The following is a 23,732-nucleotide window of genomic DNA, read 5'->3' as shown; positions in this document are numbered from 1 at the left end:
GGCAGCCCTTCCCGCACCTGATGGGTCAGGGCACAGGTGGTGTGTGGGGTCCCCTGGGTAGCCCTTCCCGCATCTGATGGGTCAGGGCACAGGTGGTGTGTGGGGTCCCCTGGGCAGCCCTTCCCACACCTGATGGGTCAGGGCACAGGTGGTGTGTGGGGTCCCCTGGGCAGCCCTTCCCGCACCTGATGGGTCAGGGCACAGGTGGTGTGTGGGGTCCCCTGGGCAGCCCTTCCCGCACCTGATGGGTCAGGGCACAGGCGGTGTATGGGGTCTCCTGGGCAGCCCTTCCTGCACCTGCTGGGTCAGGGCACAGGTGGTGTGTGGGGTCCCCTGGGCAGCCCTTCCTACACCTGATGGGTCAGGGCACAGGCGGTGTATGGGGTCCCCTGGGCAGCCCTTCCTGCACCTGCTGGGTCAGGGCACAGGTGGTGTGTGAGGTTTCCTGGGCAGCCCTTCCTGCACCCACTGGGTCAGGGCACAGGTGGCATGTGAGGTTCCCTGGGCAGCCCTTCCTGCACCTGCTGGGCCAAGGCACAGGTGGTGTGTGGGGTTCCCTGGGCAGCCCTTCCCACACCTTATGGGTCAGGGCACAGGTGGTGTATAGGGTCTCCTGGGCAGCCCTTCCTGCACCTGCTGGGTCAGGGCACAGGTGGTGTGTGGTGTTTCCTGGGCAGCCCTTCCTGCACATGACGGGTCAGGGCACAGTTTCTCTTCAGCTTCTCTATACCTACTTTGCCAGCCTCCTGCACTCTCCTCCTGTTTTCACACACATATCACTGTATGGAAGTATGAAGGTTCCCACAGGCACAAATGCCATCATATGTACCCACGAGCACACAACAAAACCCCCTTCAAAATACAATGTTCTCAGTGATTTTTCAGCCCTCTTAGAATAAAAGCAAAAAATGGAGGAAAATTCAGGATGCTGGATTTACTTTCTTTGTCTCTCTCTCCCTTTCCTTCCCTGTCTTCTCTTTACCTTCCCTTCCCTTCTTAAATCCTAAACGTACTTATAACTCTTTCAGCAACAATGATATCATGATGATTTCCAAGAGTGGCTGCATCTCACAAACTCTGTGCTCCTAACTTTCCAAAGCAACTGCAAATTGAAAGCCCTCAACTTTTGATTACTAATCTGTTGCTAAAAGGAAATAGATTACCAACGTGAACTAAGGTAATTGCCTGAAATAGAAGTTCAGAGAGGAATGCAAGGAAATTTTCATCCCCCATTGAGTCTGCCTACATTCTGAACTAAAAAATGACTGAGTTCAAATTCAGGGTAAGATTTTAAAACAGTTCAATTATCTCTTTAATTATCTTTCATTTAAGGTACATATGCACCCATCAGTCCCGGTCAGGCTTGAAAATACAGAAATTATACCTTATAAGCCAATTAATGGCCTCATAATTCTGCTAGAAGTAGGAACCAAATCTTACATAAAAGTCTATTCATGTGAGCCTTTAAACATCGGCCTTAAGGAAGGAGATGTAGTTTGAAATTTCACCTTGTAAAGTCTGACAAGGTGAGTATGACTCTTGGAATTTCAATATGTTTAGTGCATCTGTGTGTGTTTATTTGGGTGTGTATGTGTGTGTAAACCGTGTATCCCAGAGGGGGCCAGGTGCTTGGAATGAGCTCTTATTAAAGCCGGGCAGAGGGATGGTGTGTGTCTGAGTATGTGTGTTCCTTACTGCTTTGGCCCTGGAAGCTTGAATCGCGTGAAGGAGTAAAGTGTTAGAATGTTCAGGAAGAAAACAAAGGTCTGAGAGTTGGACAAGGACACCAGACAGGAGAGGTAGGGAGAATCCAGGTGAGAGATGGTGGTTGTCTGGACCAGGGCAGGAGCAACAAGGAATGAGAGCATGGACAGGTTTGACAGACGTTTAGGAGAAGAATTTGCAGGACTTTGGGCACAGGGGGATGAGGAGGGTGGGATGAATGAAAAATAACTCCTACATTTTCAACTTGGGTGCTCGCATGAGTTATGGGTGGTGTTTCTAGAAATGATGTTGGTGAGAAAACTGTTATGTGCTTCCTTTGCCATCAACATTATGGGATAGTTAATAAGCTTTTTATTAGCAACTCTGCTATAAGAGGCTGTATTGTCCTCTAACATGAAATATGCCAGAGAGTTAAATCTTCTTAGACCCGCCTCAGGACCATGTCCTCTGTGAAGCCTCCCCTGCTTTCCCTCCACCACTCCCACCTCCCCAAATATATTAAATATATTCTCCACTCTGCAGTCTAGTGAACCTTCCAAAACACATCTGCCCTGCAAGTTTTCTTCCTTAGCACTTTTAACAGGGCCTACGTCTGTTTCCCATCTCTGCATCCTCTGCATGTGCCATATGATGGGGGCCCAATGAATGTATGAATGAAAATGACTGAAGCCATTTACTGTTTTCTGCCGGATTCTTAGGCTTCCCTCAGCATCACTGGGAGAAGTGAATTACAATCTTCTACTTGGAGCATGGGTTATTTGAGACTTTACTCTCCTGTGCTTTGCAAGCCTGCTGACAGCAGAACCTTGACTGTGGTCACTATGTCCAGCCTGGCACACATGGTAGGTTCTAGGGGGACTTTGGGGTGAATGAGCGCTCTAAGGTGGGGATATCGATGAATCTGCCAGTGTGGTGACTAAAGAGAACTCTCTTCCTGCCTGGTTCACTGGAGCTGGTGACCTAATAGCCCGACCTGGGGAGAAACCCCAGGCCCAAAGGGTAACCTCCCAGGACACAGGTGGAGAAGCCACCCAACCAGTCCCTGCACTTGCTCAGAGGCTGAGGAGACCCAGGACAAACCTGGGGTCACCAGCCCAGCTGTAGCAGATGGGATGATATTGGTTCCCTACCCATATCCTCTGGACCTAAGTCACCCATGTAACAGGGCAAAAATGCTGGGTATTACCACTCTCTGGGATCTGAGAGACTTGGCGGGAAATAGGGTGTAAATACCCAGCTCCTTGGACCCTCCAGGGGGTAACCGTGCAAGTGTTTTACATGGTTTTCCAGAACTTTCCCACAGGCTTAATCTTCATGTACCCTGGGTGATGGCTGGCCTGACACTGCACCATCAGGAGCCTTCCCTCGCCTGTCTCACTCCCTCACCCGCTTGCAGTGTTTCTTGCTCCTCACAAATAAACGACTTGCGCTGGAATCTTCATCTCAGGCTGCTTCTGGGAGATTCTCAGTTAAGACACCACCTCAGTTGCCAGGAGAGACAAAGAAAGGCTCCAGGACGAGGCACAGGGCTGCAACCATGTCCCGGGCACACTCTCCAAACAAGAGGGCGTTAGGCCATTTTCGGTGCCTACACCAACCTAACATTAATTTGACCGCCGTCGTACTAGAGGTGTGCTTTGCCGTTTGCACAGCCCAGACTCTCCATGTGGCCTGACGCTCAGCCCTGCAGCCATGCACAGCGACCGTTCCACTGCTAAGTTTCTTCTTGCTGCACCAGACTTCCTGGAGATTGTCTTCATCTTAGTCTGTCCCACAGCAGGGTGTGAGGAAGGGGTCTGCAGGCCCAGCAACTAATGCCCCCCACGCTTTCTCTACTCAGCATTTTCTTGGCAATGAACTTGGGAAGCTTTCTATTGGGCCGTGGAGCAGGTAAGGGATTGCTTCTGAAATTCTTTTCTTCGTGTCTCAGGATCCTCTAAGTCCACCACACACATTCAATTCAGAAAATGGGCCTGTGTTCTTGGTTGAGCAGAGGACACCGGCAGCTTCAAAAATACAGAAGAGGTCACAATAAATTGGTCAGTTGACACTTTCTTCAGTTGTCTGGTGTGTTGAAGCCCTTCATAGATAATCCATGGCAAATCTTTCTCTTCTGAACACAGTGGACCTTTTCTATAACTAGGGTCCATCTCACAGAGCATGCCCTGTGTCTTGCAAATTGCTAGGGAAGCGTGGCTCCCATGTTGACCTCCAGAGAAAGGTCACATCTATGCTGTCCAGATAAGAGTCCAGGCCACACGTGAAGAGACCTCAGTCTGGCTCAGACTCAGTCTCTTACTCTTTCCTTAAATTGGCTGCTCTCAGGTCAAGGGTGGTAACCTGAGAGAACTAGTCAGGTAACGTTTCTACAATTAATTGCAGGTTAAAATAAGGTGTCCCAAGAGCAAACAGTTGGAACTCTGGTTGGATGCAAGAGCCATGTGAATCCGTGTCATGTGGCTGCTGCTGGGTCCTTGAGCTCTAGGCTTCATCTGCAGAAATAGAGCAAGAGAAGTACATCTTTCTAAATAACTGTGTTCTTTTCTCAGCATTCAGTCCTGAGCACTGCACCTTAAGAGGAGCATGACCTCCTAAACTGCGATGCTCAGGAATGAATATTCCAGGTGTAGAAGCATTTGGAAGAATTAGAGGTTTGGGCAGACAAAGAAAAATCTCGGCATAGACAACATCAGTTTCTAGAGCTGTCATGTCAAATAGTGACCCTGCCTGATGCCCAAGCCAGAAATATGACCAGGAGGTGGTTGCTTATGTCAGCTCCAGTCTCTGAAGTTGATGTCACAGCTTTCCCTGCCTGTCCATCTGGTAAACCTGCCAGAGCGAGGAATGACTTTCAGTGGCAGAATGTATTCTCGGTGAACTCAGGTGTGTTCCCATGATGAGTGTCCTTTGTCCTACCTGTGCCCAAAGCAACTCTTTAATAATATCTCCTTAAATCTTGCCCATGACTGGCATCAAACTCACGGGTATGTAACAAGCTGCCTCTATCTCCGGCACCTTTGGGAGAGCTGGAGCGGCTTGCTGTTTCCTCAGCTGCCTGGAATTGGGCTTGATCTTCACCATCCTCCTAATGTCACCAGCCCCAGTTCGGGGAGTTCATTGGCCAGTTCTCCTGGGTTGTCATCTGGGCCCCTGGACAACCACCTCTCATTTTCCAAACAATCTGTACCATGTTCAAAAAGGATGAGGTGCCCTTTTTTGTCTGAAAACCATTCCCTTGGGTGAAGATAGGAATCTCATCAGTGGCCCAAGCAGGAGCCCTGAGCGCCCCTGAGACATCCTCTAGTCTGGAATATCTGGAATGAGATTTTCCTCCTCAACACTTTCTCAAGCCTCAGTTTGTCAAGTCACTCATCCCCTGACGTATTCACAGAATCTCAGAGCCTCATAACACCCACACAGAGACTTTTCTAAGGGTCAGAACCTTCTCTCCACATTCTATGTCCCCTTCAAAGCTGACCTCAGTGGAGAGATTCTGACTTTTTAGTTACATTTTTTCTCATTAGATTAATTCACGATGACACAATCAAATTGCATTTTATCGTGACTGTCCAACCCTCTTGAGCTTTCTTACCTCCCAGAGTCTCAGGCCATAGAATCAAGCCTTCCCATCCTTCCTCTGCATGTGTTTGAAGTCTCCTTTATTAGTGCCCTAGCTGACGAGCTCGGATTCCCTTCACCGGTTATCACAAGTTCACAGTAAGAGGAAGGCTTCTCCAAATTCTTAGGTCATATCTATTTCAACTATCAATTCCCTCTTGTCCTGTGAAGTATTCTCTTCATATCTTCTGCTCCTTGGGAGATAAAATTATCAGAAGGGAAATTCAAGACCATGATTGGATAAGACAATTCAAGACTCTAGTAAAACCCTCATTACTAGCTCTTGCAAAATAGAAGATTCTGCAATTCTGTGGGCCAAGTATTATTCCTTTATTTATGAAGATGTATAAAGTAAGCTAGCACAGGGATAATATTTATTGAGGTGTAATTGATACATAACATTATATTGTTATATAACATAATATAATGCTATAATATATAACATTATATTAAGTGTACAACATAATGATTAGCTATTTGTATATGTTGTAAAATGATCACCACAGGAAGTATAGTTAACATCTGTCACCACACATAGTTACAAATGTGTTTTCCTTGTGATGAGAGCTTTTAAGACCTACTCTTTTAGCAACTTTCAAGTATGCAACACAGCATTATTAACTATAGCCACCATGCGGTACATTACATCTTCACGGCTTATTTAGTTTATAACTGTAAGCTTGTGCCTGTAACTATTTTTAAACTTTACAAATCTCACCTGTTCTCTTTTCAAATGACTATAGACATGGGGCTTAATGTTGTATCTGTTTCCTTAATTCCTTGAAGTTCTTTGTGGTTAAACAAATAGCAACCCTGTCCCATCTCTTCAAAGCATAACTTGGCACCAGCTTCCCTAATGTACTGTGAGATATTCAGCTTTGACTTAAATACATACAAGCTGGTTTCATGTGGTTTAGCTTTGTTCTCACATCTCTAAGAAGATTAATCTCTAGACAGAGGAACCATCCAGTCTGGTTAGCATAAAGATCAAATGACCTTAATTTTTGCCAGACTGGCATCATAAGTTCATGTTTTGATGCATCCCTTTTGCTCCAAAACCAGAGCAATAATAGATGAAACATAAAAAGAAGAAAATACGAAGACAGTTCAAGGCTCAGAAGCAAGATAAATCTTTTGTGAACCAGAAACAGCAGAAATGTGGAGCAGTGAGGAGGGCTGAAATCCTGGGTCTCCTGGCTGCAGGCATGGGGGCAGGCGGCTGCCAGGACTTTGGCTTGTACAGGCTAAAGAGGACTAAAAATGCCCCATGTCAGATGTGGCAATCAGAACCAGGCTAAATGTTAAAGCTGAGGTGTGGACTGGGGTCTTCCCACTTATGCAACAAGCCTGCACATAATAACATTCCTGAATGCTGCCTGAGGCCACAGTGAAGGGCCAGCAAAGGTATCAAAAAAGAGGCAGGAAGACATAGAGCATCCCTATAACCAGGATCTAAGTAAAACTTCTCCCCAGCACAGTGATTAGACCTTTTGTAGCTTCAATATCTTCTCATGACTGAGACCCTGAACCACCCCTGAAAGACTTGGCTCCTGATTGAGGATCCAAACGTAACCACAACATAGCTAGGGGGGTAAATCCAGAAGGAGAGAAAAATAGTATTTAAAACTACAAAAACAACAAAACCAATCAAACAAAAAGATTCTCTCCCAAACCAAAACCCACAACATGTTAGAAATATTAAGGCTTAGAAATATAGACCCCAAAATCAATAATTGCCACAATGATTTATTCTAGATGAAATATCCTTCTATAAAAAGACTAAAAGCACTTTTAAATAATTACATTTAGGGTACTCAAAAAGATAAATGAAGACAATGTTCATTAAAAATTAAACAAAATTAATTAATTACTTAATTAAAATGTAAAGAAGAAAGAAAGACAACAATAACAAATAGGTATAAAAATGAACCAATAATAAATCTTGGAAATGAATAATATAGTCAATTAAATTGCAATTTCAATAGATTAATCAATTCTACACTAGATGTAATCAAAAAGAAATATGACAGAACTTTGGAATTCAAATGAAATTCAGCAAAGAAAGATATATAATTAAGGTTCAACTCTTAAATTAAAAGGAATTCCAGAAGGAATGATGTGGCAACAATATATAAAATACTAATAGCTGAAAAGTTTCTAGATTTGATGAAAAACATGTATCCTTCAAGTATTGAGCAGGAAAAAAATAAACCCGTATTTGAACTAATCATAGTGGAAATGCTGATCAGGAATAAAGAAAATATCTTTAAAACCACTAAAAGAAAGGGAAATTACCTGAAAAATCATTAGATTGAGAATGAATTTCTCATCATCAATAGTAGATATTAGAACACAATGGAATGATAATTTCAAAATGCTGTGGTGGCAAAAGTAATGTCAACCTAGAACTTTATACCCAGCTAAAGAGTCATTCAAAATGTGAGGGTATTCGTTTGAAACTCCCCTTCCCTTGACTTCTTACCATGGCTCAACTCTGGGTGAACTGTACCTCCCTGCCCCGTTGACTTCAGGCTTGGTCAGGTGATTCACTTTGGCCAATGGAAATTGGAAGAATGTGAGATTGTGCCAGTTCTGAACAAAGGCCTATAAGAAACACAGTGTGTCTCTCTTGACCTTCTGTGTCCACCATGAGAAGAGCATGAAGCCAGTACGCCTTCAGCCTAGGATAAAAACAAGGAAACCTTCATAAGCTGAAACCAGCTTTTACCGGCTTGCAAGACTATTAAGTTTGCAGGAATTTTGAAATCCATTTGTCAAATATAACAATCCGTTTGTCAAATATAACCATTATTATAAACTAAAGTATATAACTTACTATTAATAAACCATATTAAAACAAAGATAATAAATATTCAAAACCTATCACTTTCTAGTTATTTTTCCACATTTTACTATTAACTATGCTCTTGAGGTTTTGTGTACCTCAGGCATCTGGTGGTGGGTATCCCCTTGTACCTCTTTTCAACTCTGTTCAGTGATGTCAGTTTGGTAGCTTGAAATCAGAAATCAGTCATGGTGGGAGTATTTATGCCACAGAAGTTGGCAAGTGCTACAAATCAGAGCTTTATTTATTGTTGATTTCCTAGACAAGAGAATGAGGGAGAAAATGTTAATAACACAGATTAAACAAAAAGATGTTTTATCTGTTGCTGTTGCTGTTACATTTTTGAATAGCACAAACATGGAGGAAATATTCTTCCAGTATTCAAAACAATTTTGTTTCTCATATTATAGTTTTAAATGAGAGCAAATAATGTAAAATTCCCAGTTTTTCTTTTTTGACCTTTTTCACAGTAACCAACATAATATGGAAATGTTTTCAAAATTTTCCTAAAGTTAACTAAGAAGCACGTGAATTTCCATGTAAATATTTCTGTTATTTTGGCTCTACAATAGATCTGACCCCTGGATGGCCATAGGGGTCCCTAGAACCCCCCCGAGCTGCTGAGCATCTGTGGCTGGGCCTGGCTGGGGCCTAACGGAGCCATCAGAGACTGGATGGCTTCTGTTTCCATCAGAGACTCAAAGACTGTCTGAGCTGAGTGTGCCCATGGAGGTCATCTGGTCACCTTCCCATTGGCGCTGGAGGTCCTCAGCCCTCAGTCCAGAGGGAAGAGGCCTTCCCAAGAAACTGGAAGAACTTCTGCGTTGAAGGTGTGGATGGCCAAGCACCTGCAGTGCATTACTGGGTCAGATCTGGGATTCTTATGGCCCGAGAGGCCAATGGCTTCCTCCTCAATGAACAAATGAATGAGCCAACTGATGGTCAGACACCGCAGAGGGACGTCTGTGCCATAAAACCTGCTGATACTGCAGTCAGCGGTACCGCAGGCCCAGAATCCAAACATTGCAAAGCTCCAAGTCCAGCTGCCCAGGTATTAGTGACCTAGTTAATTAAGAAAGTAAGAATCTCAGCATCAGGCAGGACCTTCTTCAGTTGAGGTGAAGAAGAAGGGCAGAGCTCCTTAAAATTAATGACTTGCTCTTTAAGAAGGTTCTCTGTGGTCAGCAGTTCCTGGAGAACTGGGAGGTGCGGGGTGGGGACAGAGCCCCAGGGCACAGGACACTGCCTGAGGATGAACTGCGGACGCCATGTGCCAGGCCTGCCCCACCCCCAGGCTCCCTGCACTGAGAATTACGTGCAGCCAAGAGCGGCAACTTGTATGATGCGAACGTCAGTGGGCTGTCCTCCTGCAGGAGCCCGTGTCCTTGCTGCACACTCTCTTACTTGTCACTGCCTAGACAGTCGGCCACCAGCTGAATGCACGGTGCCCCTTTGAAGTCTCCCTGTGTCACAAGTAGTTCAAGGCCAGGAACGTTATTTTCAGACCTTCCCAGACTCATCCTGATAAAAATACGTAAGCGGGCAAAATGCAAATGAGAACAGACCCCCTGAAATATCTCTCAGCACCACTTAGTTTTGAGGTCACAAGCTCTTCAGTTTTTAGGGTTCTAAGGGGAATTAGCTGGAACGCTTCTCACATTAATTCTATGAGGCCGAAGGGAAATCTTTCTTTACTGGAAGAAGGGCAGGTGGCTGCCAGGACCCATGCTCCAGAGAGCATCTTTGGATGAGGGCTGAGGATGAGGAGACTGGGGTCCCCCGTAGAGGAAGAGGAAAGGCACAGAGAGCAGAAAGCCTCGATTTCAGGCCGTCTGCTCTGTGCCTGGACCAGATCCAGCTCCGCAGCCGGCAGGGGAATTGACACACCGTCACTGTTCGAGCTCGGCTGGTCCATGACTCAGCTCCCTCCTCCAAGGGGTTTTAGAGTTTGACGGCCCAGAAGCCCTTCACCTCCGTCCAAGATGAAGGCTTCAGGAGCCAAGGCAGGGCAGGTCTTGCTGCCTCTGGAGCACTGTGGTCCTGCCAGGGCCCTTGGCGTCACCCCCTGTACTCTGAGCAGTGCCCGCGGTTGTAGGGGATCCGTGAACACAGCTCACAGAGCATTCTAGGCAGATGCACTGACTTCTTACAGGAAAGAAATTGGGCAGGATCTGCAAACTCAGTCCCCAGGGCAGGCCTGGCCCATGTTCCCTGACAGAGCTGATGTTTATTTTCATCTGATTTCTCAGCCCATTTTCTTTTTATGATCAGAGCTTTCTTTTGCAGCAAAAAAAAAAAAAATCCCAGCAGAAACTGCCAGTGGGAGAGAAGGAGGCAGTGAGAGGACATGCAGTGCCCAGACAACCCTGTGCTGACGAAGAGACTCAGGCTCTGCAGGAACAGAGTGTCTGGTAGCAAAGCACAGGGTGTCTGCGAGCAGGCCGCGCTCCGGAGTTGGAGACTTAAAGACAGATTTGACTCGAGTCGCGTGTAGAAAGCTCTCGCCATCACACACACTACATAAAACTAATTTCGGTTGACTGCAGCACTAACAACTCCTGAGATTAAGTGCTTACAGAATTCATTTTTGTATTTCACCAACTGAGAAAGGGCTGAGCTTCTGGATTGCTGTGGATTTGGGCATCAAATGTGGTTGGTCTTCTGCTCTCCATCTCTCTAGAGACGCTACAGTGCTTCGTTCTCCCTCCTCCCCAGGCTGAGAGTCCAGGGCTCAGTGCAACACACTTCCCGCATCACTCTTTGTGACAGCGGCTGCGTATGGGGACACGTGCAGGTCATTTTCTTATTAACTGATCCTGAGGGACAGAGCTAGGGATGACGGGGAGATAGAGGTCCAGCTCTGACTCAGCCCATGTGTTCTAGGTTGGTACAGCATTTATCAAATCGGGCATGGCTTGGCATCTAAGGAATGACAATCTTGATTGCAAAACCTCCACCCCAGGGACCCTCCATGGACACTGAGTGGACTCGATAGAAAACTCATCTGTGTTTTGTTTCTCCCGTCTCTTTCTGCCCACCAGATTATCAATGCGGGCGCCTCAAGTCATCCAGAAGCATTCAGTGTATAATTTCTCATTTCAGTGTTTGGGGGCACCAAAGCTTGGTTATAGGTTCCATAAAAGCAAGTAGAATAGAATAACAAAACCAAATGGACCCCTTTGCTATCTTTCTTAGATCCACCACAAAAATCATGGAATGCAAATGTCGGAAGAGTGTTGATTTCATTTCTCCAATCCCTCATTTTGCGGATCATAAAAAGACCCAAAGGGACGAGCAAGTAGCCCAAGTGATTGTGATCCACCAGTTGCATCAGAGCAGGAACCAGCTCTGACAACAGTCCCAACGCCTCTCCCTTTGAGCGTCACCGGGCCACCACCTGCCCTCCAGGTTGGCTCCCAGCTGGCTTCGGCTCACCTTTTACGTAAGGGCACCGATGTGACCAAGGTGCCAGACCCAATGGGCAGTCCCACCTTAGACCTCTCAGCAGCTCTCCCCAGAGCTGCGCACCCTGTCCTTCTTGCAGCAGGCGCTGTGTGTCTTCTAGAGGCTTCTCACCACCTTGATTTGTCTTCCACCTGCCCTGCCTCTCCTGCTCAGAACCCTTCCCAGGTCTTTCTTTTCTACCTACACCCTGTAGACGGAGGCTCCTGAGGGTGGGCCTTTCCCCTGCCTCTCTACTCTCTCCCGGTGATCCCAGGCCCCATCCTGCCCTAGACCCCAGCTTCAGGACAGGGACCCCAATACCTCTGTTTCCCCCCACCTCTCTTCTGAGCTCTGCAGGGGTCAAGCATCTCCACTTTGAAATGCCCTGGGGATATTTAACTAAAATGTCCAAAAATAAGCTCTTGGAAATTTTTTCCAAAACCCTCCTCCTCTGTTATTTCTATTTCATTGAACATCCAGCAGATACTGTAGGAAAAATGCCCACCATTTGCTGCTCTGGGTACAGGGGGCACAGGAGTGACGCACGGACCAGGCCTCTGCCCCCGGGAGGTGGCTTCTCAGTAAAGGCGCCGCTGTCCATCATATCTGTCTCTTCCCCGTCACACCGGCCTCCCCACGCCTAAACCAGCCATGTCCCACAGAATCCGTCTGTGCAATGCCTCTTCCATCAGACCTCCCCACCTCTCACTGTGTCTTCCAGCTTGTTTGTGACTGAAGGCTGCTCCCTCTGAGTGATGGTTGCACTGTCTGTCTTTAGGACACTGCAGTGTCCCTCTTATCTTCCTTCTCTGTCCCTCTCCCTCACCCCAGGTCCTGCCAGACGGTGGTCACAGGTCATCCAAGAAGGCAGTGTTGTCCTGCTGTTGGAATGCCTCCTAAATTGACCTTAATACAGTGATTCCTGTTAACAAGCCTGCTGGAAAACGCCAGTTCTGTGGGCAAACACGGATGTGGCAAAGTTGTATCATGTGATGACAAGTGAGGGGTGGGCGCCAGGGATACAGACACCGTGAGAAGTTGACTGAATAGCAAGAGGAGCATATTTGAGGTCGAAGATAAATATTGACACAGGTTAAATTGAATATAGTCATAGATCTGTAACATTCCAGAATCCCAGGAGTCATGATAAACAGTGCATTTCCCACACCGGTTGGAAGCAAGAACCCCTCGCCCTGCAGGAGAAAGGAAAACCGGGAGAGCAACCTCCATCCCCATCAGCACCAAGACCACGGCCACCAGTATCCCGTCTTCCACTTTGTGGGCTGGGGGACCCATTTTTGCCAGGGCAAGTGGGTACTGATGTCTGTAATGTTATGGGGGGGGCAGTGTGCACAGAATTTGCAAGCACGGCGCTCAAGTCTGACTGCCTGGGTTTAAATCACAGCCCTCTGCATAAGTGTTGTGTGACTGCGGACAAATTTTGTAACCTCTGTCGGCCTCCGTTTCCTTGTAAAGAGGAGTAATTGAGGAAATTTCCTCATGGGGTCGTTGGGAAGCTTACATAAAATAACCCAGGTGAAACATCGCGCAGGACCTGTCCCAGAGCCAGAAAACAGGCCTGGCCCCTGCCATGTGCCTCCTCAGGTGACAGCGTTTCTTTCTCCCAGAATCTGACCGTTTCTTATGCTGTTTTTCACCAAGGAAGCAGCTGTAACTTGCGAAGTTGCACTAAATTGCATTCAAATATACGCAAGCTTTGATTTACAGCCAAACAGCAGGCTTTTTCTCCAGATGGGACTGGGGAAGAAAAGGGTGCTGGCTGAGCTGCCTAGCAGCTAACTGGTGATGCAGGTGTAATGGTTAGATCAATGAAGTCTGTGGAGCTGAAGTTTATTCTAATCCACTAGTGACTCTGATCAAACTGCGTTTGGTCGGCTAAGCCCCTGCCTGGGAAGCATTCCTGCAGCTCGGCACTCCACTCAAAGTTCAGAGAGAATAAACATATATTGTAAACAATGCCTGTAAAGGTCTCTTTCATGGAACCCCTTCTATACCGGGCACTAGGCTCAAGGCTTTCTGTGGATTATCTAGCTTAATCTTTACACAAATCTACCAGGTAGATGCTGGGATTGGGGGCATGCTGTAATGGGCCTTGAATGCCGGGCTGAGAATCATGGGGTTTATTGACAGGTGATGGACTCTCTGAATATGTCACATGTATGAACAAGCACCTTTAACAATGACGAAGGATGTCCAACAAGTACCTGATGGCAGTAAAAGGAAAGTGATGCATGTGTGTCCTGGAGAATAAGTTTTATTTTCCTCCTGCTTCCACTTGCCTGTTTCTTCTAAAAGTTTATAGGTGTAATAAATGCCTACTGAAATCTTTGACTATGTATATAATGATACATTTACAGGTGAAAGATGGACCATACAGAGACAAAGTGCTACCATGAATCTCCAGGTAACAGTCATTTATTTTATGTCTCTAAGTATTCCAGTAAAAACCTGCATTTTAAGAAGCATCTATAATGAGCATAGAGATTTACTTCCTAAAAGAAAAGTAAAAGACTATCATTTCCTCGTTGCATATTCTTGGGTGACTTATCAAAATCAGTTATCTATATGCGTGGGTTTATTTCTGGGTTCTCTATCCTGTTCCATTGGTTTGTACGTCTGTGTTCATGCCAGTACCATACTGTTCTGGTCTCTCCAACAAATGATGTTGAGAAAACCAGATAGCCACACGCAAAAGAATGTAATTAGAGCCTTACCTTGCATCAGACACAAAAATCAACTCAAAATGGATTAAAGACTTAAACATAAGGCCTGAAGTGGTAAGACTCTTAGAAGAAAATACAGGAGAAAAGCTTCTTGACATTGATCTCAGCAATGATTTCACAGTTATGACACCAAAAGCACAGGCAACAAAACCAAAAAAAACAAGTGTGACTACACCAGACTGAAAAGCTTCTACACAACAAAGGAAACAATCCACAAAATGAAAAGGCAATCTACAGAATGGGAGGAAATAGTTGCAAGCAAGATATGTGGTGAGGGGTTAATATCCAAATAATATAAAGAACTCTTATTACTTAATTGAGAAAATACAAATAAAAAATAGACCTCCAATAGACATTTGTCCAAAGGAATACAGATGGCCAACAAGTATACGAAAAGGTGCTCAACATCACTAATCATTGGGGAAATGCAAATTAAAACTATAATGAGATATCACCTCATACATGTTAGGATGGCTATTATCCGAAAAAAAAGAAAAAAAGAAGAAGAAAAGAAAAGGTAACAAGTGTTGGTAAGGATACAGAGAAACTGGAAGCTTTATGCACTGTGGGTAGGAATGTAAAATGGTGCAGATGCTATGGAAACAGCATGAGGTTCATCCAAAAATTAAAAGTAGAACTATACCATATGACCCAGCAATTCTACTTCTGGGTATACACACAGAAGAACTGAGAGCAGGATCTCAGATATGCACTCCCACATTGATTGCAGCTTTATTCCCAATAGCCAAGCTATGAAAACAATCCAAATGCCCTTCTACAGTGAATGGATAAAGAAAATGTGCTCTATACATATATATACACACACACAGTGGAATATTATTCAACCTTTAAGAAAGAAGGAAGGGACTTCCCTGGTGGCACAGTGGTTAAGAATCCGCCTGCCAATGCAGGGGACTTGGGATCTTCCCTGGTCTTGGAAGATCCCACATGCTGCAGAGCAACTAAGCCTGTGCGTCACAACTACTGAGCCTGTGCTCTAGAGCCCGCAAGCCACAACTACTGAAGCCCGCATGACCTAGAGCTCACACGCCACAACTACTGAGCACACGCACCAAAACTAATGAAGCCTGAGTGCTCTAAGGCCTGCAAGCCACAACTACTGAACCCACGTGCTGCAATTACTAAAGCCCATGCACCTAGAGCCCATGTCTCACAACAAGAGAAGCCACCACAATGAGAAGCCCACGCACCGCAACAAAGAGTAGCCCCCGCTAGCCGCAACTAGAGAAAGCCTGAATGCAGCAACGAAGACCCAAAAGAGCCTAAAATTTAATTAATTAAAAATAAATAAATAAATAAATAAATAAATCCACTTCTTACCTAAAAAAAAAAAGCAGGCATGAGTTATATAAGAAAAGTCTTGCCTTAAGAAAGGAATCTATCAGTTATTACATGTAAATGATTGAGCAATTCTCAGCTTCAAAAAAAAAAACAAGAAGAAAATCCTGAATTATGTGACGACATGGATGAAGTTGGAGGATATTATGTGAAGTGAAATAAGCCAGACACAGAAGGACAAATGCTGCATGATTTCACTTACACGTGGAATCTAAAAAAAGTTGAACTGGTAGAAATAGAGTAGAAGAGTGGTTCCCAATGTGAGATACTTAGAAATCATAACTCATTTGGATGTACAAGTTTGCATATGTGAGAAGATAAATGTCATCATTTTACGGTCATATCTTGTCTAAAATTCCATTCTATGATATGCATGAATATCCCTTTCTTGTTAATAATTATTACAATATGATTAATTTCTAGGCAGTAGACTATTTTGTCCAGAGTCAATAAATTGTGGGGGTTTTTTTGAGAATGAAACTACTAGAGATTTTTTTTAATCCAAGTATAGTAAATTAAATTAAGTTTTCTCTGTTGTTTATACTGCTGCTTATTTCATTTTGAAAAGGGCTAAAATAGCCTTGATGGAAAATTTGTATTTATTGAACAAACATTGGTTTATAAAGTACAGGATTGTATTTAAATACAAAATGGTTTTATGTTACTGAATGGTAATGGTAACCCCTGAGGTTGCCAAAGCTAAAATTTCTGAAAAAAATCACCTACTACATTAACACTCCCCGGTGTTTACAAAGGGGCCTATGAATGAAGATCTGGTGTTGATTAAAAATTTTAAATCCTGTGATTGAGATCTGAGCCCGATGACTGTTAGCTTCTGTCACCACAACTACTACTGTGAAATAAGAACCAGATTGCTGAAATGTGGGGCAGCTGTATTTCTCAGACCAATGTTTCTGTTTCAGCCTTGAAAAACAACACACTAGGCACAACTCATCTATTCTAGGTAACTTTTTAAAGGTCTGTTATAATTCTTAAAAAATTCAAAATAAGCATATAGTTTTAAAATAAGCAAAAAACTTTTCTCATCACATTTACCAACATACTTATATGGCAGTAAATGTTGGGTGCTTCTGTCAGCGATTCTGGGTATTTTGGTGAAACACAATATAAAGATATTGGAGCAGTTTCTCAGTGGGTTATCCCTGGAAGGTGAAATGTTTCATTCTGGAAAACAGTGACAGATGGATTCCTGGAAAACCCCCTATTTACATTAGATCCCATTATTTTTCTTTGTGATCTATGGCAGCGTTTGCACATAATTTTTAAATCAGCCTCAAGATACATCACAATGTCTTTCCAATGGGTGGATAAAATCCTCACATGCCCAGAAAGAGTATTGATGATAGAACATTTCCCCAGCTAGGCCTTCAAACAACATTGGGATATCTGATCCTCCACATTAAAGCCCATAAAACCCTGGCCGGCACTGACGGGCTCCGGAGGTCCTGGGTTCTGTGTGCACCTCAGGGGCATCCCCTGGACATGCCGTGCACCCCAGCACCAGTCAAGAGTGCACGCTGGCCTCCGCTGCTGCGGGCAAGTCAGCTGGAAGGATGATCACCTGCCCGTGATGCTCACACGCACAGGGCCCTCATCAATCAACCACCTGTGCACCATTGATCCATTCCTGGGACTGGGACATACGACTCCTCAAAAAATACAAGTGTCTCAAACACGGGTAATAATACGTGTGATGTAAAACCACATTTGTCAGGACAACACTACCCCATCAGCGGGCTCTTAACCACCATGATCTGAATATGTGCTTCATGTAGTACATCTAACACCTTTAAGCAGATAATTGTTATGAAAAAATGTTTTAATTCCATGAAAAACATAATTAGCTGTACATTTCAAATTCTTAAAATATATGTGAACAATATCTCCCATCTCTTCTTTTCTCTGAAAATGCCAAACTATCTGGGATTCTTGTCGCTTAGTTACCCTTACTTAAAACCTTATTCAAGTTCAGGATAAGATACCAGACCCCCACACGCTGCCACCACTTACTTTTCCCATGATATTAACTGATCTACCAGACTGCTGTATTTTAGAAAACCAGCTTTTTAAGAGCAAACACTGAGAGACATTAACAAATTATTTTCAGCATTCCATTAAAGTCCATCTTACAAAAATGGTATTTGGAAAATTTGGAAACAGAATCCATGATGCAGTAATATACTATATCTAAATTAAATGGTACATTTTAAATGTACAAATTACATTCAATTTGTTAGAAAGATTTTTGTTCATTCGTTCATTTACTGCAACTTGGGGTGTTTTGGTTGATACAGGTCATCTTTGAAATAAACTTTGTTTAGTTGAGAAAAGCTTTGGATTACCTCATTCTTAAGTATGGGTTGGCCGAAAAGTTCCTTCAGTTTTTAAATAAAAATAAAAGACACATTTTTCATTTTCACCAAGAACTTTATTGAACAACGTATTCACCCTTGTGTTCCACTACCTTCTGCCATTTTCCAAGCAACTTCATAATTCCATCTTCCCAAAACTTTTTATCTTTTTGAGCAAATAACTGTTCCAGGTGTGTTTTACAGTCTTGCAGGGAATTGAAATTTTTTCCATTAAGAGAATTTTGTGAAGACCTAAATAAATGGAAATCTGAAGATGCAATGGCTGGTGAATACAGCTGATGAATCAGAACTTCCCAGCCAAGCTGTAATAGTTTTTGCCTGGTCATCAAAGAAACATGCGGTCTTGCATTATCCTCATAGAAGATTACGCATTTTCTGTTGACTAATTCCGGACGCTTTTTGTCAAGTGCTGATTTCAGTTGGTCTAACTGGGAGCAGTACTTGTTGGAATTCAGCATTTGGTTTTCCAGAAGGAGCTCATAATAGAGGACTCCCTTCCAATCCTACCGTATACACAGCATCACCTTCTTTGCATGAAGACCGGCCTTTGGTGTGGTTGGTGGTGGTTCATTTCACTTGCCCCACGATCTCTTCTGTTCCACAAGTATTATACAGTATCCACGTTTCATCACCCGTCACAATTTGTTTTAAAAACAGAATGTTTTTGTTACATTTAAGTAGCGAATCGCATGTGGAAATATGGTCAAGAAGGTTTTTGTCACTTAACTTTGGTGGAACCCAAACATCAAAGTGATAACATAACCAAGCTGGTGCAAATGATTGATTTTCAACGCTTGATTTGGATATTTTGAGTATGTCGGCTGTCTCCCGCGTTGTATAATGTTGATTGTTCTCAATTAATGTCTCAGTTTGATCGCTGTCAACTTCAGCTGGTCTACCCGACCATGGAGCATCATCTAGCAAGAAATCTCCAGCACCAAACTTCGCAAACCACTTTTGACATGTTTGATCAGTCACAGCACCTTCTCTATATGCTGCACAAATCTTTTTTTGCATTTAGGTTATGTTTTTACCTTTCTTGAAATGATAAAGCATAATATGCTGAAATGTTGCTTTTTCTCTTCCATGTTCAATTTTAAAATGGCCACACAAAAATTCACCAATTTTGATAAGTTTTTTTTAATGCACGGTGATATGACAGTTGTCACAATGCAATCTAACAAAATTGTTTTGAATGAAGTTAAAGTCAACTAAGCGTTACTAGAGCCATCTTACGGAAAAAACCGAATGATCTTTTTAGCCAAACCCAATATTTTTCTCTTGACACCCATTAATTGATAAGTAAGTGACACTAAGTCACCAAAATATGTACCCTCCTAGTGTAGTTTTACAATCAGAGGCAGATATATAACCTTAAAGTCTTTCACTAATAAGTAACAAAATTTTTAAATAAAACAAAAGAAAAATCATATTTTTCTACAGAGGTAACAAAGAGGAGCAGATGCAAGGAAACTTATGACCTGAATTTCTGAGATTTTGGAGCTCTCTGTAGGAAGTAATAGAACTCTGGCAACTTCCATACCTTGGGAAGGTGTCAAGGTGGAGAAACTTTGCAGAGGTGAGGGGATAACATGAGGGTGGGAGAACGTATTGGAGTCTGCAAGAAAGAACTCCAAGGGCAAGGGCAGAGCACTCAGCTCACTGATTCTCCTAGTCACTTCTCCTTAACTTTTGCCAAAAACAGCAGTGGAGGAGAGGCTGGTCAGAACGTTTTTGAGCTTTTTTTTTTCTTGAAGTGGTTGGATTCCATGGTTCTTCTGGAGCTGAATCCAAAGCTGAGCCAAAAATATCTGAAACTGCATCCAACTCCCTCCAGATCACATACTGACAAGGTCCAAAGAGTGCATGGCAGCTGGGTAACCACAATGAACTCTATTTAGTTGAGCTGGTGACTCAACTAGATTCTGGGAAATCTGGAAAAATCAGCCTAACACCATCTGGGAAATGAATGAAACAAAGTCAAGTTATACTTAAGACTCCACACTACTTTTATAAACAATGTCGAGAATCAAATAAAAAATCACAGGATATGCAAGGAAGCAAAAAATATTACCCATACTCAAGTGAGACACAGTAAATAGAAGCAGATTCTTGGATCATCCTACTATTAGAACTGGCAGACAAGGGCTCTAAAACAACCAGTATAAACTGTGCCAGACAAATACTATCTCAAGACAGATGATCAAGGTTAACACGAACCATGATAAGTCCTATTGATAGCATGGACCCCTGGTACGATGTGATGAGAAGGGCACTATACCCTTGCAGTCTTCCTCCCAATGACACATAACCCCCGTCCAATCATTAGACAAGCACTTCTCAACTGAGGGAACTCTGTAGAATGCCTGATCAGCACTCCTCAAAACCATCAAGGTCATCAAAAACAAGGAAAGTCTGAGAAACTGTTGCAGCCAAGAGGAGCCTAAGGAGACATGAGACTAAATGTAATGTGGTGTCCTGGATGGGATCCTGGGTAGACTCCTGGGACAGAAAAAAGACATTAGGGGAAAACTGCAGAAATATGAATAAAACATGGACTTCAGTTAACGTATCAATATTTGTTCATTGATGTTGTCAAATGTACGATACTACTGCAAGATATTTATAATAGGAGAAACAGTATGTGGAGTAAAATGGGACTTTCTTTACTGCTTTTGCAATAATTCTACAAATCTAAAACTCTTCCAAAAGTAAAAGTTTATTAAAAAAAAAAAGATTGTTGAAAAAAAGTGAACATAGAATCAACAACATGTGAGGAATATCAAGTGGTCTACATTATGTGTAATTAAATTCTCAGAATAAATTGTATTCCAATAAAAATAAATAAATAAATAAATTCTCAGAATAAGAAAAGAGGGAGAATGGGGCAGGGAGAAAGATCTGAAAGATACTGGCTGGGAATTGTTCAAATTTGATGAAAATAAAAAGGAATCCACAAATTCAAGGAGCATGATAAATGCCAAATATGAAAAATTCAAAGAAAACCACAACTAGACACATCATGGCCAAACTGATGAAAATGTAGATAAAGAAAAAAATCTAAAAATCAAGTGAAAAGTACACATTATTTGCAAGGGAACAATGGGAAGAATTACTGCTGACTTTTCCTCCTAAACAAAGCCCCGAGGACAGCAAAGCTACACTGGAAGTGCTGAAAATAAATTCTGCCAAGTTAGAATTCTACGTTCAGCAAAAAAAAAAAAAAAAAAAGTGGGATAAAGACATTTTCCAATAAATGAAAGTGGAGAGATTTTGTAGGCAACAGACTAGAAACATAAGGACAAGATACAGAAGGAAGCCCTGAGCCTTAAAGGAAATAACAGCAGATGGAACCTTGGGTCAGTAGGTAGGAAGGAAAAGCATCAAAATATAAATCCGTGGTAAAAACACTTTTCTCTTTTCTTAATTATGTTGAAGATAAACAACTGTTTGCAAATTAACAACAATGACTGGTAGGTTTATAATTGGTTGAAGTAAAATACATGACCACAATAATGAAGGATAAGGGGGAAACAGAAATATCAGAAGCATTGTGTTGTGGGATTCTTATGTTCTACATGAAGTGTCATAACCTTAATTCACCATCAATCACAAGTTATGGGTGCATATTAAACCCTTAGAGCAATAGCAAAAATTTAAAAGGAAGATTTGTTGTAGAATCAGGAAAATACATAAAATGGAATATTATAAAAATCGTCGAATAATCCAAAGGAAGGCATAAAGGAAGGATCAAAAAGCAGATAGGATAAATGAGAGAAACTAGACTTAAAACTAGACGGTAGACTCAAAACCTACCATGTCAACAGTTACAGTAAATGCAAGTGGCTTAAATGCTCCAAATAAAAGGCTGACATTGTCAGAATGTATTTTTTTTTTAAACCTACAGAATCCGGCTACATACTGCTAACCTGGCAGTCGACTGACTGTCAAGGCAGAGAGAGCGGTAGAACACTGAGCACAGGAACCCATCGTGGTGTTTCAACAAGAACGAGGCTGACTTCTAGGCAGTGTTCCCAGGGGTACAGAGGGCATTTCCTAAATGATGAAAGGATTAATTCATCAAGATATAATCATCCTAAGACATACTTTCCTAATAACTGAGCTGCAAAATATGAAAAGAAAAAATTGACAAAACTTTAAGGAGAAGTAGACAAATCCACAAATGACAGAGCAGGTTTTAAAAAATTACCAAGGATACAAAAGACTTGACCAACATCATCAACCACTTGAACCTCACCAACATTTTTTCAGGTGCACATGCAGCATTCACACTGTACATTCTGTGCGATAACACATGGTTCTGCGTGCATGAAGTTTAAAAACAGACCAAAGTGACTTATGGGGCTACAAATCCAAATAGAGGTTGCCTTCAAGGGTTGGGTGGTGGGGATCGACTGGGAAGATGCAGGAAGAATCCTTCTGAGGTAATAGAAATATTCTACATTGCGATCGAGTTATGGGTCACACAGGTATATGTCCTTATCAAAGCTCATTATATGAGCACTTAAGACCCATGTATTTACCTGTATATAAATTAAAATGTACATAGTGTAATACATGATACAACATAACATAACAATTGGATAAGATTTTCTAAAACTTCACATTCAGAAACAACAAGGTCCTCTACAGCACAGGGAATTATATTCAATATCCTGTGGAAACCATCATGGAAAAGAATATAGAAAAGAATGTATAACTGAATCACTTTGCTGTACAGCAGAAATTAACACACCATCGTAAATCAACTATAATTCAATAAAAAATAAAACCAGATTCAGAGTCTGACTCTTCTGAATCTCTCTCAAATCTGAGTCTCTATCTCCGTGTTTTCCAGACACTATCACCCTCTGTGACATCAGGAGCCTTGGATATGTAGGCCTTTTAAAAAACAATAAATCAAGGAATTACAAGCCATTGGTCCTGGGCTCAGGTGGGCGTTCTGCTCTGTCAACCTGGCCTAAATTTTGACTCCTGTTTAAGAAATGATGCTGACTCGGCACCTTCTCACCCCCTCCCCACAACCATCCCATCCGTGGGGATGAAAAAAGCAAGAATCTCTGTCTCGGAGATTTGACTTCAACCTTCTGACGCCCATTTTGTAAGGTTTGGGGCTGTCTTGTCAGAGGCCTATGACAGCCTCCTGGCCTGAAGCCACTGTAAGATGCCATTGACTGTCAACACTTCTCACTTTCAAAGAACTCCAAAAGTGGAGGGGAAACGTCTCAGGATCAATGAAATATAGGAATACTGTTTTGAATCAAAATGCCTTCAATACTAACAAAAGGGGCCAAGGGCAGCAGGAGGCAGGGATGGGGGCAGTGCCCACCTGAAGTGTTCCTCCATCAAGGAGAAGGAGAGTCCAAGCCCCTGCTGTCCCTGCTTCTGTCTTGCCCCCAGAACCAGGTCACATGTCGCCCCCAGAACCAGGTCACATGTCACCCCCAGGGGTCTGTGAGGTTGGGAAAAAGCAAGGGTCTCGCCTGGGACCTACTGATACCCTGAAACAAAATGGGGGATTGGCAACTCGGGTCGAGAGCAGGCGGAGAGGGTCCTTCCCCACCCAAGTCTGGTCTCTCCAAC

The sequence above is a fragment of the Balaenoptera musculus genome, chromosome 16 (assembly GCF_009873245.2).
Source record: "Balaenoptera musculus isolate JJ_BM4_2016_0621 chromosome 16, mBalMus1.pri.v3, whole genome shotgun sequence".
NCBI lineage: Eukaryota > Metazoa > Chordata > Mammalia > Artiodactyla > Balaenopteridae > Balaenoptera > Balaenoptera musculus.
Note: the sequence above shows the minus strand (reverse complement) of the source record.